Raw genomic sequence first — 24,613 nt, forward strand, 5'->3', positions numbered from 1 at the left:
ATTTTTTGTAGAGATAGAATTTCACCATGTTTCAGTCTGGCTTTGAACTCCTGGGCTCAAGTGATCTGCTATGTAGTGTGTGTGTGTGTGTGTGTGTGTGTGTGTGTGTGTGTGTGTGTGTTATAGTCAGGGTAGGGCAGGAGGTAGGAAATGCAGAGAAATATGAACAAACTTAAACACAAATAGAAACTGGAAATTTAAAAATATATGAAATGTCTAACCCCAAGTTCCAGCTGAGAAACTCGGCATCAATTTTATTTTTCCTTGGCCTGTTTTAAAAAATACGTATTTCTTCAGAGTTTGGTCCTTGAGCCGCTAATCAGCATCATCTTATAAGGAGGCCTTTCCTGTATATCCCATTGCTTGCTATCTCATCTACTCCATTCCTTGCTATCTGCTTTACCCTGCTTTCTTTTCTTTTTCGTAGCTCTTATTACTACCAAGCATTTTGTATCTGTTTATTTATGTATTAAAAGTCTTCATGAAAGGAGGTACTATATTTGTCACAGTGATTGTATTAAATGAACAATTGAATAATAAGTAAAAGGCTAACTTAGGGTATAATTACATATGCAGATTTTGGGGTCTCAAGCTGGTCCTGCAGAATTAGAACTTCTGGTCATGGGGCCCATTTAACTTACTTTTCTAATGTTTTATCTGTTTTCTAAAATTTTAGCACAACTGAAAGTGTACACAATCTCAGTGCAACCAAACACTGAAAATAAAATGTAATGAGTAAATTTTTGAAATATCGACCAGGCATGGTGGCTCATGGTTGCAGTCTCAGCACTTTGGGAGGCCAAAGCAGGTGGATCACTTGCGATCAGGAGTTTGAGACCAGCCTGGTCAGCATGATGAAACCCTGTCTCTGCTAAAAATACAAAATTAGCTGGTCGTGGTAGCACATACCTGTAATCCCAGTTACTTGGGAGACTGAGCCAAGAGAATCGCTTCAACCCAGGAGGTAGAGGTTGCAGTGGTCAAGATAGTGCCACTGCCCTCCAGCCTGGATGACAGAGCAAGACTTTGTCTCAAAAAATAAATAAATAAATTTTTGAGATATCAAAAAATGGCTATCTTCCTTTACATTCTTAAAGGAAAACATAAGTCTGTATCAAGGCATTAGATTATAACTATGTTGACTGTATATTTTTATGTCATCTGCATATTACTAGCCAACTGGGGATCACTACTAAAATATAAAATTTGCTATAATGTAGGTTTATTATTTACAGAGGTAAAAGAGCCTTATTCAAACCTTGTTTCAACTATAATGATGTCATGTTTGAGGATTCACTCACAAGTCCTAAATCACATTCTGATACCAGCATGACAGCAGATTTATACAAGCACAGGCACTAGCAGACTACAGTAGCTTACCAAGCAAGAACCAGGTAGATCATTTCAAAAGCTACCAAATTGACACAGCTGGGGTGTCGTTTGGGAAATTTGTTTAAAACACTAAACTTAAGTTAAAAGTGGAAAGAAAGTCTACATAAAAGCCTTCCTTGGAAGGAGAAACTCTTATTTTCCTATAAACTCATTACTAATAAAATAAGGGAGGAGAGCAATAAGAAACAAATAAGATTAGGGAAGCCAAATGGTTTTTAAATGAAATTATTTTTCTCAGACTTGTCCACAAGGCATCAGCAGCTCTGTAACCACCAGATTGTCAGAAATTAGACTGGTTTTTTTTATTTTTTATTTCTTGGACAGTTTGAGAAGCCATTCTGTCTGCCTTATTTATTGTTTATTAAATTAATTTTATTTAATTTTTTGCAGATATAAATGAGATTCCTCCGAATGATGACCTATGCTGTTAAACCTTATAATAATGCTGTAGTAAGTAGTTCTGCCTCTCAGCTAGTCAGAAGGGCACACTCCATGGTTTTGTCTTTGATCATGTACAAAAAGAAGAGCCAAGATTGTGTAATCCAAGTGTAATCAAAGTTACATAAAAACTACTTAGTGAAGCTAGCCCCTGATCTGTTTGGCATGATGTTTACTAATTGACTTTTTTACCTCCAAGTCAACTATTTGGTCTTTTTTAAAAAAGAAGGAAGAAGAGAAAAATAAAGAGAGGGATGGAAGAAAGGAGGGAAGGAAGAAAGAAGGAAAGAGAAGACAAAAATTAAGGAAGGAGGGAGAGACAGCCTTCTCAAATTCAGAAAATAATATTATTTTTTTCCCTTATGAAGCATAATGGAAAAGAATAAAGCCAGTTGCTAATAAAATTAAGCATTGGGCTGATGTTAAGAAATCATATTCCATCTTTAAATTTTATATTTGCTACTTGTGTGACCTTAAAAAGTCACAAACTTATTGAGCTAAGATCTTACGTGTAAAATATATGAACTAGAACTGAATTATATTATTGAAACATTCCAGCTTTGAAAACTGTATGGCTCTTTGATTATTAATGTAACTGTCATATTTGAAACACAAAGATAGAATGAGTATTTACAAACATAAGCCACAGCCCTAACAACCAGCTCTCAAATAGCTCTATTAGTATTTATAAGGAGAAATACATTTGAATGAAAAGATAATAATTGTGAAGTACAATTATTGCTGGATTATAATTCAATCTTCAATGTTTTAATAGAAAGCAATTGAGCAATTTATATTCTTAATAATTTCCTTAAGTCAATAATTGAGTTTGAGAATTTTTAGTAGCTTGAATATATTCACAGCCTAGATCTACATAGTATTTACAGGGCAGAGTTCACACCTTTAAATACTAAGGGATGAGGTATCAGGAGAGGTGTAAGAAAATAGAGAGTGGTGAGGACTAGGACACTGAAGACAGTATTGTTTTAAAGCTGGAAAGCTCTGCTCAGCTCTGGAAGAATTTTGCTGTGTGCCAAAGCAGAGCTAGTCTTGTCAGACTTTCTAAGTTTTGGAAGAAAGGACAGAAATCAGCATTTTAATGTTAAAACTCTTAATGTTTAAGACAAGGAAGCTAATTCAAGCCTGCAAGGAAGTAACTGCAAACTAAACAAAACATACCTGTGAGTTTGGCCCCACTAGGATTTCTGGAGTTTCCTTCCTCCCATTCAACTATCAGGCGAACTACAATTAGGTATTAATCCTTAATGACAGCTTCCTAATGACCTTGTTTAGCTATATCAAGAGGATCCTTCCCTAAAGTATTCAGAATAGCCTTGAAACATGAAGACCAATTCAAGTGCTATGCAAAGTGAGGGAAATTTGGAGAGTAGAGATTCTTCTGAAGGTTTCTCTGCTAAATAAGTTGCACTTAGCTGGAATCCAGATGCGCCAGCACTGAAACTCCATCACAGGCAGGGCCGCTTCATTGACCCCACCTTCTGTCCACAAAAGTGCCCCGAGACTGCTGGTGATTTATCAAGTGAACTCCTTGCCATTTAAAAGAGCTAATTCAATCTCATCCCCAGGATGGTATAGGTACATTAAGAGGTTGCAGCTCTTAGAGTAGTTAATCAGAACAAAAAAAGAAGAAGAAGAAGAAAAGAAAAAAGCCAGAGGGCTTGCTTAACGTTTAACTGAAAACTTCTCATTTGTACCCGATAGTTCTGAATTTTGCCAACTATTTTTTTGTATCCTTGTGGCATGTTTCTTGTTTGTCATTTTTTCTTTTAAGAAGGAATAATGTTAAGGAAATGAAATGTTCATTTGTTACTGGAAACTTACAGTGATGAGATGTGGTACATAAGACATCATAAATTGTCCCTCATTTCCACATGCATTTGTCACTACTCCAAATCATTCATGTATCTCTATATCTGCATCTGTATCTAGCTTTGATTTATTCACATAATTGATGTAGAGCAAGTGTTCTCAAAGACATGAATTATAGTAAATTTTTGATTTATACATGTATTTGCTTTTGCATATCTTACTTTTAGATTTCTATAGCTCTTCGAACTCAGAGAACATTCACCACGTATGTTGGCTTTGGGAATGTTGAAAGAATGACTTTAATGATGCCACATATTTTTGCACTGTTCTTAGCTACAAACAATTGTGCGATCTATGCCTTTTGAATATATTCATGTGCTGTGCCAAATAGTAGTAGTGCAAAATGCTAATGTTGATTTTAAAAGAATGACCTTTCCTTGTGTGTTTCTTTCCAGTGATCTGCTTATCTAAGACAGATATTATTGATAGACTGCACTCTCACAGTCTTAGACTTGCAGAAATGCCTTGGAGTTTTTTGTTTGACATTTCTTTCTCCCTTGAGTACTTTGTTCTGACTCTGTCATTTAGACTTTACTGTAAGGATAACCAATTAGTAGTTAAATGACTTGGAGGAGTCTTTTTATGTACTCTATTCAAATAGCACGAAACTCACTGTCATGTGAATAGGAGATATGAATTATTTCTTTATGCACTTTTAAAGAAAGCACACACAGTAAATGGTATTCTTCATAACCCCTGCCTTTATTGCTTTCTTCCCTACACTTAGGGACTCATTTTAAAGAAGAATTGTAGATCTCCTGTTCTGCATCCCAGTAGAAATAAGAACTCAGTAGGAATAGGACTATGTAGCTTTTTTAATAAACATATAACAGAAAGGTAGACTTCGTTTTGAAAGCCAGACTCTAAAGAAACAGCAATGCGAATACTTGCTGGGAATTCACCTCTTTAAGAAATAGCAAATGGCTGTCAAATTAACAAAATGCCCCTGGTCTGTATCATTTATACATAGTACAGATATATATTGCAGACCTACTGTGTTCCAAACCCAAAGATTGCAGAAGTAAATTCTTACTTCCCTTCTTTGGCCTACTCAGAATTTGAAAATATTTGGGAAGCTAGAGGTCAATACTCGTAATCTAACTGTTAGAATGAATGATCCTTGGTCTTTTAACAAAGAACATTCTGATTAATAAAATAGTCTTAGAGTTGTAGGAGAAATGTGTCATAATCTGGACAACAAAGACCTTCTGTCTCTTTCACAATGGACTGTTTGCAAAAAAGACCAGTGTGCTTAGTTAATTAGGCATCTACAACACTGTGTAAACATTCCTTTCCAGTCATTGCTTCCTGGTCAGTCATAGAGACCACTTTGTAGGGCCTTTATTTTGAACACTAGGAAAGAACTACAGGAGAGCTACAGCCATCTGCAGTTGTAATTTTTGTAGATTTGCTAATAATGACATTACATCATGTAATCGGGACATCATACGTGTCTAAATGCACTACTATTCCCATACTACTACTGCTAATACAACAACATTTACTAGGCATATTGGCCATGTGCCAAGTGCTATGTTTATTTCTTATTTTCACAGTATACATTATGATTTAACAGGTGGTTTGGCTAAGTAGCTAAGAGAGAGGGCTCCAGAGACAAACTGCTAAGGTTCACGTTCTAAGGTTCACATTCTTGCTTCCATCATTTTGGTCAAATTTCTCAAAATTTCTGTGTCTCAACTACCTTATCCATAAAATGGAAGTACTTGCCTGATAGGTTGTTATATGATTAAATCAGAGGATACTGGTTAAGTGCTTAGAGCACAGACTAAATGTACAATAAAATTTGCTGTAACATTTCTATAATATCACTCAACTGATATTTGCTGTAATATTCATATCATTGATCACTGTAACTCAAAGAATTGTGCTTTCTTATTATTCTTAGTTTACATGTGAAAAACTGAGGTTCACACTAACATTTTAGTCAAAAAAACCACTAAATTATTAGGCTGAAATTCAAACTCTGTATGATCTGATTCTACAGTTCCAATGAGGGATGATATGTAATGAGAAGGGGTAGGCCTGCACCTGAAACGTTTCTAGAATTCTATACAATTATCTATGATCCTCATATTCATTCAAAACCTATGGGTGGGAAATGTGAGGAATGGGTGGGAGATGTCACAATTTGTATTTACAGTGAAGCAGGGAGTTTAATAAGATAGAATTTCAAGGTTTTTAATACTGGATGGTTTTTGTGAGGTGGGAATGGACTGGAGAGTAGGTAGCAAATTGGGATAAACAAACTAGGAGTCTTCTGAACTTCTCCTCAGTGTTCAAAGTTCTGGAAACCTTTTGAACTTCGGTCAAAAATAACAAGATGTCTAATAAGCAAATCATTCCATGCAAAGAGAAAGAAATGGATGGGTGGGGCTTTGAAGCCGGTGGTGGTTCTTGGTCTGTGTGACTAGTCCACTGGGGCAGATAGTAGTACTGGAGGCAGCTCTCAGAAGATTTGTAAAACGTGGTGAGTTAGTAACCACGGCCAACTTTGTTGTGCAGTGTCCTCGGTTAAGCATATATCCTAGAGAAGGATCCATCTTTCTTGTACTTTGAAAGATTTATAGCTTATTTAGGACTTGGTTCTATAGCTGTGGCAGCAACAGGAGCAGCCAGCTCAGCTTAAGCCTCTGTTCCTTTAGACTTACAAGTGGTTCTGATGGGGACCTACAGTGATGCACCAGTGAGTGACCAATGAAGACATGTCTTTATCAAGGAAAGCTGTACATTTCTACATGGGAAGGATTCAATGGAAGCAATCTGGTTAGAAGGGGGCTAGAGACTCACTTCGAAGCTCTAGCTGCACAACAGGCATGATGTTCTTACTTAGATTTCAGTTTCTTTGGAGTTGATAAAAATTATGTGCAAACTGAGTCTCTTCCTGAGATACAAGTTTGCACTGCAGCTGCTCTTTCTCTTCTGTGAAAACATGAAGCTCCGGCTTTGGTGCTAGCAACAAGAGGACAGAGGCTTACTTTGCAATATGTCTGATAGTGATTGTGTAGTTTTCCTGCATCACAGGGTTAAAGACAAAATAAAACTTGCATTTCATTTTGAGCAAATAAAGCAAGAACAAATGGCATCATTCTGAGCAATGTTAGCACACTGTGGATTCTTAAATTTATTGTGGTTGAGGATAAATGTTAGCAAGGCAGCTCTTCCAAAGTTCAGTGGAGGGCACTTTAAGAAGCAGTTATTTACACTTCATGTTGTGATACAACAATTGTTAATAAGAGCTGAAGAGATTTCCTAATTATTTGAGGGTGCGGGAAATCATCTTACCCTCCCTTTACTTGAAATGCTAGGAATTGAGTCTGCATGAATCTGGCTGATCACAAATCATGTGTCACCACCTCCGTAACATTTACCTGCATAATTTGTCCTTATTATTTTTTATGTTGATGAATCTATATTGATAAATCTCACATTTATGTGTTTTTCCATTATGCATTTCCTATTTCACAGTAAAGTAGGGACCCTACACTCTATTTACTTTTTGCTCTTTCACAGTACGCCATAGGATTTAAATAAATGCCTATTGAAAAATTAAACAAAAAAGCCATGCCATTTTTGTTAAGCATCTTTACTTGGCAGCAAGATCTCTGTTCCAAATTATGCTAAGATCAAGAGTCTTACCATCATTTCCCTGGTGACCTGTGGGCACAGAATTTAATGAAAATTTGTTTCCTTGCCCTTGTAGCAACTTCCTCTGCATAAGATCCTAATTAACCACCATAAGGTGATTTAGGCCTTGGGGGTGGGATGAGATTATTCATTTTTGTTCTATTTTACATTTATATTTATGTCTTAATGTTGCATTCACTTCCTTTGAAATGTTAGTATTAAAAAGTGTTCTTTTTTTTTTAAATTTATTATACTTTAAGTTCTGGGGTGCAGATCATGCAGGTTTGTTACATAGGTATACGTGTGCCATGGTGATGGTTTGCTGCTGTTCTCTTAAAATTATGGGGACTTTTGATTTTATGTTATTTTATCAGTCAAAAACTAAAACTAAAAGCAAAATCTGTAAAATTCCTTTTTTGAGGATCTAAAATCACCTTTTACATTATATCTCTTTATCTTTACGGATTTTATTTTATTTTTATTGCATTTTAGGTTTTGGGGTACATGTGAAGAACGTGCAAGATTGTTGCATAGGTACACACGTGGCAGTGTGATTTGCTGCCTTCCTCCCCTTCACCTATATCTGGCATTTCTCCCCATGCTATCTCTCCCCAACTCCCCATCCCCCGCTGTCCTTCCGCTGTTTCCCCCCAACAGACCCCAGTGTGTAGTGCTCCCCTCCCTGTGTCCATGTGTTCTCATTGTTCAGTACCCGCCTATGAGTGAGAACATGTGGTGTTTGATTTTCTGTTCTTGTATCAGTTTGCTGAGAATGATGGTTACACCTAATTAAACTGTGTGTGTACTTCAAAGGTGAGGCTAAGTTCTCATTGATTTTCTCCACCAAATTGTTGCATGAAGCTCGAGAAAAATGTGAAAGATTATGCAGTTTTTGCCCAACAAATATTCTCCCTAAGATTCAAGAGGTATTTTCTTAAGAAAATAGATTTAAAATATTAACTATTTTAAAAATATAACAGAAAGCAAATTAAGCAGCATTTTCTTGAAGGAGAAAATGTAACAATTACCATAGAAATGCATTTGCTTTAATATCATCATTTTTAGCAATGAGTTTGATCAGCTTTCTGTTGATGATCAATTCTAAAATGATGATTCTTTCCTATGAAAAACATGCTTTGGTTTCATTTCACAGCTGGTAGTTTATTTACTTCAGATTTGTTGTCATTATCACATTTTCTGTTTATTCTTGTTTTAAATGTGTTTTGCCCCAACACATGTTCAATAGATACAATCCCTTACATACAAATGAAAGTAGATTTCTAAAGCTCTGTAGTATATTTACATCAAATTGTGAGTAAAATAATTTGGAATAATGAAGTCTAAAATTTTTTAGATGTAATGGCAGTAAAGGAGAAAATGTTTTGAAAATGATGAGTAGGCTGGGCACAATGGCCCACTCCTGTAATCCCAGCACTTTGAGAGGCCGAGGTGGGCAGATTATTTGATGTTGCAAGTTTGAGAACAGTCTGGCCAACATGGTGAAACCCTGTCTCTACTAAAAAAATACAAAAATTACCCAGGCATAGTGGGTAATCCTAGCTGTAATCCTGGCTACTTGGGAGGCTGAGGCAGGAGAATGGCTTGAACTTGGGAGGCAGAGACTGCAGTGACCCAAGTTTGCGCCACTGCAGTCCAACCTGGGTGACAGATCAAGATCCTGTCTCAAAAAATAAAAATAAAATAAAATAAAAATGATGACTAGCTTGTGCTCTCAGTACATATCTTGGATTAGATTTCATACTTCATTTAATACAGGTTTCTTCTTTTCTTCAAAATTATTATACATGCGGTAAATATATCTTGCAAAATTGAGTCAGAATTCACTTTGAGGCAGCTATAAATCTTATAGTTTTATTAACATACAGAAAATAATTAATAAAGAATCTTGAGAATTATTTAGATTTGGTTTCAAATCCTGGGTTCCATTATTAGGAATTAGGTTTATAATTCACTCTACCTCATTTCCAATGTTTAAGAATATAGGGTTAAAGACAGAGCTGAATCAGATGGCAAATATTGGCTTAATTTAGACTTCCCTAGAAATTATGAATGTTAAAGGATGTTGAGTAGGATTTTGTATTTTGTTTTTGTTGTTGTTACTCTCAAATTGGTAACTAGAGTTCATAGCTGCATGCAGAGATTAGCCTAGTATACTACTTAATAAAGAGAGAAGTAAAAAATCATGGCCAGAATCCTTTCTCAGGAGCTTCTTAAGTGTTAAAAGAAAAAACTTAATTTCCCCAACCATCAACCAACTGCTTTGCTTGTATACAGAAAGTTTTGGAGGCAGGAAGGAGGAGAGTAGCTCTTTGAAATGTTCTAGCCTTGTGGAATGTGCATCATTTATGATCAGATTTATGATCAGATTCCTTCTACAGCACTTTTCTCATCTCAAGTCAAGTGAAGGGGTCCAATTTAATCATTTGTACAGACTGGCACACATGAAAGAAGGAGACTGGCAAATATTCCATTTAGCTAACTGAATCAGTAATGAACTTCCCAAACTGTTTCTGTGCCAATGTTGGGGAGATAGGAGAAAATTAGAGAGAGATGGTAGGGAGGGCCAGTGGAGCATCTGCATTCTCACCTTTGGGCCCACCTGGGGTACATGAATGTTCTGTAGATAAAATAGACCCAGTATTTTTTTTTTTTTTTGAGATGGAGTTTCGCTCTTGTTGTCCAGGCTGGAATGCAATGCCATGATCTTTGCTCACTGAAACCTCCACCTCCTGGGTTTTCAAGCAATTCTCTTACCACAGCCTCCCAAGTAGCTGGGATTACAGGTGTGCGCCACGATGCCTGGCTAATTTTGTATTTTAGTAAAGATTGGGTTTCACCATATTCGTCAGGTTGGTCTCAAACTCCTGACTTCAAGTGATGCATTCGCCTTAGCCTTCCAAAGTGCTGGGATTACAAGCATGAGCCGCCACTCCCAGCCAAAATAGACCGAGTATTTAGCAGTGGGCTTGAGCTGTTGCTCAGGGGGTTGGTAACAGGGTACAGTGACATCAACAGTGAGAGGCAGTGAGATCTCCAGGAAATTGGAGGAAGGTGGAATGAAGGTGGTAGTAACTGAGACCTGTGCTGGACCTAACCCAGTAAAGGGCCAGGCTGGAAGAGATACGATAATTCCAAGGTGATAAAGAGGAAGGGGGAATCAAAAAAGAGACAATACTCTTCATTTCAGCTTCTTTCAGCTGTAGTTCTGGCCAGAAATGGGAGAAAGGGGAAAACATTTTGAATCAAACTGAGTTTTAGTGGCAGACGGTGACTTGAAGTTTATGGAAGAATCAAATGTCATAAAGGCATGGGGAAGGAGAATTTGGCAAAGAAAAAAAAATAGTGTGGAAACCATGTTTGAAGAAAAAATGGAACTATTTCAGGCTAATGTTTTACTGAGGTGATGGTCTTTGATAAACCAGTTACAGCTGGATTAGAGAACTCTATGAGGCTTACATGTTATTTTCCTTAATTTAAACCCTGGGACTCAGTAATTATTTCTAACCAATCATAGGCAGAGAGGTTGAAAGGGGAGAATACAGAGACCTGATTGGTATGTTTACCACCTGGACCTGGAAGCACTGTCATTGACAGATCCTGGGTGCAGGCAGAAAGGGCAGGAGGTGGGGGTGCAAAAGAATGAGCCTTGCCTTGTTTTTGAAATTTCCATTGAACCAAGCTGATTAGACATCTACCTGTTGTTCCAGTTACTGTTACTGCATTAAAAAGTGCCCAAAATTTGGTGGCTGAAAACAATCATTTATTTTGCTCGCGATATTGTGGATTAAGACTGTAGAAAGGGCAGTTCTTGATAGAAGTTTTAAATGCAATTGCAGTCAAGGTGTTATCTGGGGCTACCATTATCTGAAGGCTCACCTGGGCTGGGTGTTCAACATGGCTTCCCATATGGCTAGCAATGGATGTTTGCTGCCAGCAGGGAGCTCAGCTAGAGCTGTTGGAGCGCATACCCATGTGTGACCTCTCCATCACAGAAGTCTCAGGGTAGTTGAACTTCATGCATGACTGCTGGCTTTTTCAGAGTAAGCATCTTAACAGAACCAAGAGGAAGTAGAAGGCTTTCTTTGATCACACCTCAGAATAATGGTTACAAGTCCATCACTAATGCCAGCCTGAATTCAAGAAGAGAGGCATAAACCTCATCTCTCAATGGAAAGTTGTCAAATAATTTGTGGATGTGTTTTAAATTTATCATCCTATGAAAAGCCAAAAAAAAAAGCCCTCTCCAATCCAATATCAATTTCTTATATTTTGGCCAAAATTACATTTTCTAAGGATTATGGGGAGGGGGAAGGAAAGTTTTTGTGAACTTGGGCAAGTCATTTTAACTTACTGATTTTCAGTTTTCTCTTACCAAAATGAAAGCAAAAATGCCTATTTCATTGTGCTGTTGTTTAATGGGGTGAGATAGGTAGCTCATGCCTGTAGTCCCAGCTGCTCAGGAGGCTGAGGCAGGAGGATTGCTTGAGCCCAGGAGTTGGAGACTGCATTGAGCTATGATTACACCACTGCACTCCAGCCTGGGCAATAGAGTGAGACCCTGTCTCAAAAAAAAAAAAAATCATTGCGCTTTCATAAATTTAAATGAAAAACACTGTCTAATACATAGTAGCTCTTATTATTTAGTCCTATTAAATGGTGCATCCAAAGAGAAATTCTAACAAGATATAATGATGAAGATTTGTATATTGGAAGATTTCATTTATAAGTAAAGAAAAACTGCTGAAGATTTATAATTTTGAATGAACATTAGCATAAATAGAAAGCCAGCTTGCAGAGCAGAGAAAGCTGATATTTTTATGCTAAGCTGTAGAAATCAGGAAATGTGTGATAGGGTTATCTGACAAATAGATTTAGAGAAGCCACAGAAAGAGGAAGGGGAAATCAAAGTGAACATTGATAAATGTGGTAAGGGCATTGTGTATTGGGGAAGCATCATAGTTCTTCCATTTAATACGCACGTGATGTTTGAAGCACTCTTATGAAAAGTCATCTTTCATGTTAAGTGGAGAGCATATATTTGTAACATTTCTATTTGGTGTTTGTAACATTTCTATTTGGTAGTCATATCTCTAGTTATTAAAAATCACATTGTGATAAAATACTCTTTTGATACATGCTGACTAAAATCATATGGTAGATATTTTCTGCCATGTAACAGGATTTAATAGATTTGGGAAAATTATATTTTTATATTTCTATTATAAATAACATTCATATAAACAATCTTATTAGCTGCTATCAATACAAGGAATTCTTATTTACATTAATTAGTTTAAAATTTTCATTGTTTTTGTGCTTTACTCCATAATATTGCTACTGTTGAAACACGTTACACTTGTATAAGGACATGTAGCAATGCCAAAAATATTGGGGTGCCTACTCTGTACGTGGGTTTACATTGGTGGTTGTAGTTATTGTTTTATTTTATTATTACCTTCTGCTTTTTTCATATTTACAGGCACACTGTTGTCTTCTTCCAACTCTTAAGTGTAGTGATAGACACATCTCCAATTCATAATTTTGTGTTTTTTTGTATTCCTCTCATTATGGTGTTCTTTGTTGTTTTTGTGTAGATTTTATGGTCTTTTCCAGATTTTAGATTTAGTAATAGAAATACTTCTATTTCATCAATTTCAACGCTTCTTTCAGAAATGTTTCAGAAAGGCAAGCTCCATTCTTAATGAGAGACTATGTTTTGGTTCTTTGAAAATAGGAAGATGAATGAGACCCATATTCTGTCCTCAGGTAGCTTTTAAAGTATGTTAGTGTATTAGGCTATTAGCCATGACATTTTCAATTGCAAGAAACCTAAAGCAAAAGGGAATTTTAGGTCTTATAACTAGAAATGCTGTGGAGTTGTTCACATTGTGAAAAATAAGTTACAGGATTAGGGAAGAGTTTACGTTCAAATAGTCAAAGCAGCAATTGAGATATTTTGTATTGTAAATTGCAAAGGTGATCATAAAGATGACTACTTAATACCTGTTCCCAAATGGATTCACCCTTTCATTCATTCAGTCTTTCATTCATCCAATACTTACTGAACTCCCATATTTGCCAGCTATTTGGTACTGGGGTTAGAGAGGTGAATAAGACCAAGTTTTGTTCTTATGGGAGCAACAGTCTAATCTAGGGAGATAACAAATAGCCAAATCAATGAATAGGTAATGAACTATCACACAGTGATCATTCCTATTAAGCTGGTGTAAGTTGGTTTAAACTACGTGATCAAGGAAGATCTTTCTGAAGATCTTTGGACCCAAGTGCCTTTGGACTCAAGATTTGACTGATATCTCTGTGAATATCTGGGAAAGTCTTCAGGTGAAGGGCACAGCAGTTGTAAGACCCTAGTAAAGTGGGAACTTTGTAGTATTTCACAAACAGTGAGGAGGTGGGGGTAAATTCAGGACTTTATGAAGTTTTGGGCATTTTTCAGTCTTGTTGGTATCAGTGAATGTGTGATAGCTAGAAACAGGTCAATGAATTATTCATGATCAAAATGAATTTGCTGTTTCTCTGCCCACATTATTGCATCCTTGGGAAGTGGTTAGTTTGCCCACCTGGGCCAAAGGAGAGTTCCTTATCCAAGAACCTAAATCAATATGTTTCAGTTAAGCTGTCTTTTTCCACAAGCACTTAAGCTCTTTAATTCCATAAAGATAATTATCACTCCTAGACTTAATCATTTTTCTCTTATCCTCTGTGTAATCTTCTTTAATCTTATTCAAGACTTGGGTCCTCCAGTTCTTTATTGTTTTGCCATTAAGCCTTATCAATATTTGCTTGGAGCTAAATTTAGTATATTCACATTCATCTTTTTCTATTCTCTCTCACTTTTTTCTGTGCAAGTACAAATGTAAATGTCATGAAATTATCAGAATCTTGACTTTTGATGTCAAATTCATGTTTTTTATAATAATGACTTTTAAAGAAGAAGGATATATATCTCTTATGAATACTTCTTGCTTTTAAATTATGATATTTCTGCCTTTTAAATTAGAGGTGGTAGGATGGTGATACGTCTATGTGGAATTTACTTATCTGCTAGATGTTTCCTAACTACTCCAATCTACTCTTGCCTATACTGTAATTTTCCATGCTGTACCCAGATAATTCTTTCTGAAATACAAAGCTGACCACACCATCATTGGATAAAGATCAGCTCCTTACATGGCCTAAAAAGTCTCAATGAAATGGACTGAACAGCTGGCAGTCTCCACTCTGACCAAATCCCTCCTCGCTTCACCAGCTTCCATTCACTGACATTCTTTTCCTCCTTACTGTCTGTTCTCCATGCCCTTCTGAAAACAGATAATTTGCATGTACTCATTTGTCATGTTCACCACATTTTTTTCCTCCTTGACTAACTAACCCTCCCAAATTTCAATTCAGTGATCACTTCATGACAGTTATCATCTCTAGACAGATTTTTAAGAGCAGATCTAGAAAGAGTACCATATGCTTCTGGTCACTCTAAAACATTACACGTGCATACACACATATACCACCCCACACACATTCTAGGTAATTTTCAGAAATCTTACTGTTTTAATAGAAATGTGTTTAAAGTTGAACCATGCTCAAAAAAGAACATTTCAAACTATGAAGCTGACTAAAAGTGTCTTTAGATAAGCAGAATACATACACCAACTGTTCAGATTAGCTAAATTGGGAAAGAACTGGTTTTCAAGATTATTAACCAACAATATTCTAGTCTCAGATGCTGTACTGGAATGTTCTGGTGCAATTATTGTTTGGTTTAATTTTTTACTCTAGTGAGCTATAGGCTGACACATTACCAATAATTCTTTTCATTGTAAGCAGCACATTATTTGGTTTTGAATGTTCCTTGTGTGATGCTTGAAATGTAAATAGGATAATTTTTACCATTCTTCAGGAGCATTTAAGTCATTTATAACTGGATAATTTTTTCCCACAATTTGTGAAGTACAAGGTGTATCTGTCAAAACTGATTTTCTCTCTTTGTCTCTTTTATCTATATCATGGCTTACCCAATTGCTAGTGTGCAAGAAACATTATTGATGTCTTATTGAATCCTTTCTATATAGACTACTGTAATCTTGGTGGCATCTTCATTTTTTATTCTAGTGGACGCATATAACTTACCCTCAGTATTTTTACGAGACAAGAAGGAATATCTTCCTTTTCTAAAAAAATTAATTTAGACAGTAAGTTCTGTTAGCATAAATACCAGTGTGGTCCTACTCACCACTGTAACTTCAGTGCCTAGCACAGCACCAACACACAGTTGAAACTTAATTCCTGAAACAGCCTGTGGGTTAGAGATAGTCTACCTATTTACTAGTGATGAAACTGCCCTTTAAAGGAATGAGGGAATGATTGCTCAAGTTTACACAGCTGCTAAGTGGTAGGGGTCAGGCTCTTAGTTGCAGTGTGGCTTATTATCTAGCATCTGCTAACAAGTTATGAAGACATTTTGCTACTTTAAAATAATTTATTTATTCAAACTTCCTGTTTACTGGTCAGATTTCCATTGTCAGATTGAGAAAATAAATCACTCATTTGCAGGACAGTAGCAAACATCTTACTTGCATTCCAGTTGTGTATGGGTTCTTTTAAAGTTTATAATATTATTTTCCTGTTCCTGTTGCTGTATATTGATGGCAACATTAGGCCTAGGTTTTCCACCTCTCTATAAAACAAAGCCATAGCTTATAAATTTGTTTTAGTTGCTATCTGGACTGACATAGTTTTGTTATCTTTAGTAAAATATTTACTGCTTTGTTACAGAGAAAGCTTGCAGATGGTTTTCATGACATCACAGGCAGGAAAAAATAGACATATAGGGTCCACATGTTTTGCCTTTTTTCCAAGTGTCTAACTTCATATATTCATGAGAATTTTGAATGAGGAAGTCAATAAACTTGTCATTGTTCTATAATGAGAAATGTTATTTGCTGAAAATAAAATCCATTACTGTGTTCAAAAGAAAAGATCTCAGTCTGAAAAGAATGCTTGAGCAAGGATAAACTTATATGAAAAAGAAACTTGTATAAAATTTAAATATTATTAGCAATCATGACTGAAGATATTATTAATTGCATATATATATTATTAATTGCATATATATATATATATAATGTGCCAGGCAACTTGCTAAGTAGTTTATATTGTATTTCATTTTATCCTTAAAACCCTTTTTACAAATAAAAAAATTGAGAATTTGAATGTTTAAGAAGGTAATTTATTTTCCAAAAACTAATAATCAGAGGAGTTTGGGTTAAAGATTTGTTGGACTCTAAAGTCTAAATTATTATTGTTTATATTATTCTTTTAAAAATTAAGATAAATATTTTATATTCATTATCATGATTACTTTTACAATATATTTTTTCCACCTGTCTAAAATTCTGTTAAGGTAAAGACATCATGTCTGTTTAATCTACCTCTATATTAAAAGTAATATATTACACCACCAATCATATTGTATATATGATTTATGTCCATTGTAGATACTCAATAAGATATATTGAATGAATCATCTTGCGCTTTGAAGGGATTGGGATTGTCACAACATTAGCAGTGTTATAAGCCTTTCTTCTCAGACTTTTTGGGGGAGTTAGAGATAGGAAATGGCAGAGTTTAGCCTGCTTGGAAGAAAGGTGGTGTTTCATAAAGTTTGCAGCATCACTGGAATCCAGTGACTCAATTGTCTTTGACCATTAAGTTTCAATAAGAGGCAAGAAGAACTTAAAGAAAATCTAATTAGAAGAATTATACACTGATCTCAAAAGGGCTTCAATGGCAGCATGACATGGAGATCAAGAGTATGGACTCTGGGCCAGATTATCAGGGTCCCATTCCAAAGTAGTCCACTTATTAGCTGGTAATTTTTCAGACAACTGCTCTGTACCCAAATGATCTCATCTGAAAATTGGAGATAATGATTATACATACCTCATAGGATTATCATTAAGATTAAATGAAGTACTGACGAAGTACTTAGAACAGTGCCTGATACACAGTATGTGTTATATAGTGTTTGTTACAAAAGTATTCATTCTAAAAAGTCATTTAAAATATAAACTAAATGCTTATAGATTAAAAAAATATTATGCATCTGCTTGGAAACTAAAAGTTATTATTTGATAAAAAGTTAAGATGTTCTCAGTGCTAGAATTATATAATAATGGTCACATCCTGGAACCATAAAGTCATTCTTAAGGAAATATATATTTAAAAAGCAAAATAAAGAGCTAGAAATGAGTAACTAGTACACAAACTATGAAACCAGAGGATAATATTCTATATCTGTAAATACACATAACATTAATATTCTTAATTTGATGATTGGCAAAAGAACACAGCATTGAATCTCAAATATTTTCTCATTCTCTTCTCTACCATGTTCATTTCCATGTTACTTTTATCCTTTTCATGATGATCAGTTGCTTACATTTTAAACTATAATCACTCTACTTGCAATTTATTTCTCTTACCTTATACTGGAAAAAATATGCAAAAAAAGTGGCATTCAGAACTTACAGGCCATTTTTATATCAGGAATTCAAGGAAAATAATTATTTATGTAACTTTATTTCTAAGTGTTACATTTGCTTATTTTGTCTTTTCCCTATTTTGCCTTTTCCCTATCTTTGGCATGACATTTAGAATTGTTATTGGAAAGAGAATCAACCCAGAAATCAGGAAAGTTAGCCAGTGACATATTCCTTTATTATATGATGTAAAAGTTTTACTTTGCTCTTTTAACATTTTTCTTTCCCATAACAAGAAGTTTTACGGTTACATTTCACAGATTTTACATCTGTGCATGTAACAGAAACATCAAATGTAGTTAGCATTTAGACATTTGTATTTTATTTTACTAGGCAGGAATGTGGAGTGTGTTTGTGTGCTTGTGCATGTCAGTTGGAAGGAAGTGTGGTTGCCCAGTATTTCCTCAACTCATGACTGAAACTTTGTTCCAGTTCAAGAAGGAAATAAAGAGCACTTCAAAATATAATACTGAATACTTTATTCATCTGCTCTATGGAAATCAGACCAGGAAGCAAATTAAAATTACAAGAATATCCAAAACAGAATTATTTTGCTTGCTGTCTATGTATTTGACCACAGCCTTTTATGATTTTAATGTTTCTAGACATTCTCTTTGGGGACGGTTTTCCTTGTGGTCCATAGGAGATCCCACTAAAATCATTTACTAGATGTTGCAGATCTCCCCACAATCCCCATTGTGCTAAGTGGCGACTAATCTGGGAGCTGTCGTGTTTGGGAAATACTATGATACCATGAGTTAATTTCATACCTGTCACGAGAGCTTGCATGGGATCCCAGGGGACCAGTGGTATGTCACACACTACTGCAAGCATTCGTTAGTACCTTTCAAAGCAATGACCCATGGCCAAGAGATCTTGTTGTAACATATGGCAGCACCTGTCACTAAGTTTCATGACTGGCATAAAATTAACCTGTTTTTCTGTTTGATGTGCTGCTTTCTTTGCATTATCCATAAAAAGGATGAGGATAAATTGGAAGCAATTTACTATCCCTTTCAAGAGGCATAATGGTGGATTTGGGATACTGGACATAATGAATGGACAGTGTCCTTGTAGAAGTTCCACACTGCTATTCAATAAAGGTGGTGTTTTATGAATTTCTGAATGGCAGTCTGCAAATCTCACACAGGAAACAATGTTTTAGTTTCTGAACTCTGTCAAACCTAGATGTAGAGTAAGAAATGACATTTTGAACCAGATTGTGGAAGAAAAATCCAGGAAGCATGGGTTTCAGATGTGAGTTTGCCCTTGCCTTTCAAATGGCTTCAAGCAATCTTGAGCTTCCTCTCACCTATATTTCTCATGCTCAGATCTTGGTATTCTAATGCGGACACACAAAAAAGGGACCCACAGAAGAACAATATTCAGAATGATGCTGAATATTCAGTATCTGTGAAAAATAGATTAATGGGATTTAGAATTTAAGTCTCAAAGTTGCAATTTAGCAGTTACTTTCAAAGATAAAGACAGAGAAGAATACAGCACACCATTTATATATGGCTAATGGCTTTCTACCTCAGTGAAATAGTAAGTTTTTTGATCAAATGATTTCTCAATAAAGTATCTGGTTCCTTGTATCACTTTTATTTTTATTTTTCTTTCTTTCTTTCTTTTTGTTTGATCTTCTTATATATCATTTTACATAGACTTAAGCTTCTTAAAATGTTTAATGGTGGGGACACTGTTTTCTATAGCTAGTCTCTTTCCTTCTTTGTCTTAAAGTAAATGCTTCTTAGATTCTGTGAGTTTTAAAATTCATATACAGCAAAGAACAAAGATAAATTTAGTCATCTTTTTCCTTTTTCTCACTACCAAGTCTAGGGAACAAATAGTGTTGTTCTTCTACAATTTGGACTGGTTGCTCTGAATTCTGGAGTAATCAATTTTTCCTGGCATTTCTTAAATGGTCTTTTTTATTCACTGAATCTCCTTTGAAAGTATAAACATTAGTCCTTGTTCTGTGGTTTTGGAAATTGATGGCTGCTGTTCTCAAAGGATAGTAGAGTTGGGATGATTGAAGGAGTAGAGCAAAATGCTGAACTGAAACAATGGAGGCAAGGGAAGACAGTACCAGAGACAGTGACAGAAGTGGGTGGTGATTGTGAGGTAATCTGAACTAAGGATTGGGGACTTAAAGGCTGCTTAGACTTGATTAATAGATGCTGTAAAACTGAAATGCTGAGCCAAAGGATAAAATTGCACTTGAGAAGTCACTTGAAGATGTGTTAATGCCTTCACTTGACAAGTATTTATTTTTTTGGTCCTTGGTATAAAACCACTGTATGAAAATGTAGATCTTTTTTTCACATTGAGTATTTTTTAACTGCTGACTGTGGTTATGTTGGTCTAAAACCAGGTTTCTATTATCCGAAAAGAAAGCCAAAAAGAAAATAAAAAGAAATAAAAATAGGTGTGTAAAGGTAAGTATTTTGGAAGCGTGAATCTTCACGTAAAGTGTCATGTAATACCATTGCTAGGTCAGAATCAAAATAAAATTTAAAACTAAAATTTATATTTAAAATGTTCTTAATAGACTATAGGCATTTATTTTTTAATTCCAGCTACAGTAATAGGAATTTTGTACCTAAAAGAATGAAGGAATTTGCAAGGATTTTTCAGGAGACTGTGGCACTGTCATGGATGGTATCTATACCATTTTCTAAACAAAATATGTCAAGAAAATTTAAAATCAGTCTTGTTAATAGAAAATAATACAATTTGTGGTAAATCATTTTATTACTGACAGCAAACTGACGATCCACAAAATAATTTAGATAAGAATTAAAGTGCTGAAACAATTTTATTACTGGGAAATCTGAATTCAGAACTGCGTCTGGTAATTTTACTACATCGAGCAGGCCCTGAGAAAACCTGAAACTGTTTAAAGGGAGATGTTCAAGAATGGTCACACGATGCAGGACCCACGAACGTCCACCATTACACATCACCTTACTACCATCAACTAAATACCTTTTTCTCTGAGAAGGACTCAGTGAAGGGTAGAGATGAAATAGGAAAATTTTGGTTGGTTGGGTGGGTGGTAAGGTTAATCACTACTCTTCTTCAATGGGTAATAGAATGGAAGTAACTTTCCTCTCTGGTTTTAGAAGTTAACTAATAGTAAGTATCTTTTCCCAAACACATAGACACATACACCAGACACCCAGATACACAGACAGACACACACACACACACACACACACACATATACAAACACATACTACAACTGTTTGTTACATGATTCCTAATTAATGATATTACATTCTCTAACCCAGTAGTACCTAACTGGGGTAATTTTGTCTCTTAGAGGACATCTGGCAACATCTAGATACATTTTTTGCAAGTAATGACTTCTACTATTGGCTTCTCATGAGTAGAGACCAGTGATTCCCCTAAATTCTCCTACGACACCCAGCGTATCTTCCCCACAATGAGAAATTATTCAGTTGGAAATTTCAAGGGCGCTCAGGTTGATAAGCCCTGTAATTGCTTGAAGTAACAGTCTCCCTAGTAACTGCACAGTATGTAATAGTTATTCCTTCTTCCACTACTACTCCCCACACATTTGCCTACAAGCTTGAGAATTTACATAACTCCAGGAGTACAATAGAAAGGGGCCTCATATCCAAGTGCGTGAGTACTGTGCTTTCTTCTGGTTCGTTACTTGCCTTCAGCACTGTGATCTGCCATTGGTAAAGTTGTGGTCAGGTTGGTTCTCCTGGACTGCAAGAGCCCAGAAATCTTCTCTTGTTGATGATCCATCTATGTCTTAAAGTCTGTTTTGCCTAATGTTAATATAACTACCCCAGCTTTGTTTTGTTTATTTTTCCAATTAATATCTTTTTTTTTTTTTGAGACAAAGTCTCACTCTGTCACCCAGGCTGGAGTGCAGTGGCACAATCTCAGCTCACTGCAACTTCTGCCTCTTGGGTTCAAGCAATTCTCATGTCTCAGCCTCCCAAATAGCTGAGACTACAGGAACATGCCACCACACCCAGCTAATTTTTGTATTTTTAGTAGAGATGGGGTTTCATCATGTTGGTAAGGCTGGTCATGAACTCCTGACCTCAAGTGACCCGCCTTCCTTGGCCTCCCAAAGCGCTGGGATTACAGGTGTGAGCCATTGTGCCCAGCCTATATCTTTTTTCTTTTTTCTTTTTTTTTTTTTTTGCTTTTGCTCTGTAAATATCTTTGAAACTATAGTTTATCTCTTTTAGATAGGATGTCATGGATGGTATCTATACCATTTTCTAACAAAATATGTCAAGAGAATTGACAGGATAATGTCTAATATAATTACTGATAAGATAGAATTGACGTCTGGCATTTTGCTTTTTTTTTCTATATGTCTATGTCTTTTTTTTTTATTCCTTCATATCTACCTTCTTTTGTGTTAAATAAATATTTTCTGGCATGTCATTTTATTTCCTTGTATCTTTTATTATATCTTTAAAACTATTTTCTTAGTGGCTGTTCTAGGGAATACAATTAGCATTTTACTAAAATAATCTAGATGAGATGAAAGCTAACTTAATTTAATAGTATACAGAAACTTTGTTCTAATATGTACCTGTTATTTCCTTCCTCCTTGGCTGTTATTATCATACAAATTATACTTTTATACAGTGTAAGCCCATTAACATGGTATTATAATCATTGATTTATATAATTGTCTTTTAATCAGATAATAGAAAAGAGTTACAAAAATATTTTAACACTTTTTTTTGTAATTTCCTTTACTAGTGTTTTTTATTTATTTGTATAGATTCAGGTTGACATCTAGTGTTCTTTGATTTCAGCTTGAAGGCTCCTTAACATTTTTTGCCGGGCAAAACTGCTAGCAAGAAATTATCTCAGTTTCTGTTTATCCAAAAATGTCTTATTTTTATTTTTGTAATTTTCAAAGAATAATTTTGCTGTATATAGAATTCTTGGTTGACTGGTTGTAACTGGTTGACTGTCTTTTTCATTCAGCACATTGAATATGTCATCCAACTAAAAAGTGTGAATGGCTTCATAAATTTACATATCATCTTTGCACAAGGACCAAAGTAACCTTCTCTGTATCATTTCGATTTTAGATGCATAGCCAAAGCAAGCACTCTGGATCCTTTCTCTTTTTTTTATTGCATTTTAGGTTTTGGGGTACATGTGAAGAACATGCAAGATTGTTGCATAGGTGCATATGTGGCAGTGTGATTTGCTGCCTTCCTCCCCTTCACCTATATGTGGCATTTCTCCCCATGCTATCTCTCCCCAACTCCCCACCCCGTGCTGTTCCTCCCCTATTTCCCCCAACAGACCCCTCCCTGTGTAGTGCTCCCCTCCCTGTGTCCATGTGTGCTCATTGTTCAACACCCACCTATGAGTGAGAACATGCGGTGTTTGATTTTGTGTTCTTGTGTCAGTTTGCTGAGAATGATGGTTTCCAGGTTCATCCATGTCCCTACAAAGGATGCGAACTCATCGTTTTTGATGGCTGCATAATATTCCATGGTGTATATGTGCCACATTTTCCCTGTCAGTCTATCATTGATGGGCATTTCATACTGCAACAGAAACGAGGAAGGCTTGAGAGAAGTTACTCTTTCTCTCTATATAAATCCTCCCTTTGCAACTTCTCATCTGTTTTCTGGACTATGCTATATAAAATGCAGCACCTCTCTACAAAAACAAAATACTTTTATTTTGTGTCCGGTGATCCAAGTAAAAGCCCTGCTTTGTGGGCATCTAGTGGTTTTCTAACAGCTCCTGCTCAGATTGTTTCCTTGGATTCCAGTTTTCTGCCTCATCATATGCAGAACCATTCCATTCACATAATACATCTCTCACTTGACACAGGAATCCTCATTTATGGGAAAGAAACACAAACTTTTCATTTGAAAAAGATATTATGTTTGCTTCATGGAGTACATAACTAAAACCTGATGATCACTTTCTCCTCATAGCCATTCTCTTCACAAATATTATCAGCATTCAATGCAAAAAATTAGCCTACAGTCTTCCCCTAATGTTTGCATGTATCTTTTTATGTGATCCAACATTTTGCTATTAAATAGAATGAATTCTGTGGAGACATGATTAGATAATAGCAAGAGCATACACTTCCTGATATTAGTAATCACACATGGTTTATTTTAGTCCTACATAGAATTGTTGTGACTACTATCTTTTTATTTATGTACACATGTATCTATTCATCCATCCTTCTATTCATTAGTCTAGCCAGCCAACCATCTAATCATCTATCTGTTTGTCTGTTTGTCTCTAACATATCTTTTTCTTCATGGAATTCAACTTCGTGTTAGCATATGATAGCTATCTAGTAAGTACATGTTAAATTAATTTCATATGAGAAATACAGACTCTAGTGTAAAGTATTAGCATTACTGAAATTTGGGGTTTGATCACTCATTTTGTGGGGAACTACCCTGTGGGTACAGACATTGGATGCTTAGCACCATCATCCGTGGCCTCTCAATACATACCAGTATTATTCTCCCAATTGCAACAACCAAAAATGGATCCAGATAAAATAAAACATCCATGGAGGAAAAATCCCTCTCCTCCACCCCAGTTGAGAGCAGTTGATATAAAGGCATTCTTTCCTTCTTTTATCATAATAGTTATGATTAAAATGAATATTT

The 24,613-nt window shown here is 35.6% G+C and overlaps 1 protein-coding gene and 1 non-coding gene across 10 annotated transcripts in view; one reads left to right on the forward strand and one right to left on the reverse strand.

The window, feature by feature from the left end:
• Positions 1 to 24,613, forward strand: part of LOC105734295 (neural cell adhesion molecule L1-like protein) — a 204,659-nt gene that overhangs the window by 57,400 nt on the left and 122,646 nt on the right. The window lies entirely within an intron of this gene.
• On the reverse strand, positions 22,965 to 23,066 carry LOC135268934 (U6 spliceosomal RNA). The gene has a single exon (XR_010337272.1). It is a non-coding gene; the product is annotated as a U6 spliceosomal RNA (small nuclear RNA).

The sequence above is a fragment of the Aotus nancymaae genome, unplaced genomic scaffold (genome assembly GCF_030222135.1).
Source record: "Aotus nancymaae isolate 86718 unplaced genomic scaffold, 86718_ANA_hifiasm-v0.15.2.pri h1tg000046l, whole genome shotgun sequence".
Lineage (NCBI taxonomy): Eukaryota > Metazoa > Chordata > Mammalia > Primates > Aotidae > Aotus > Aotus nancymaae.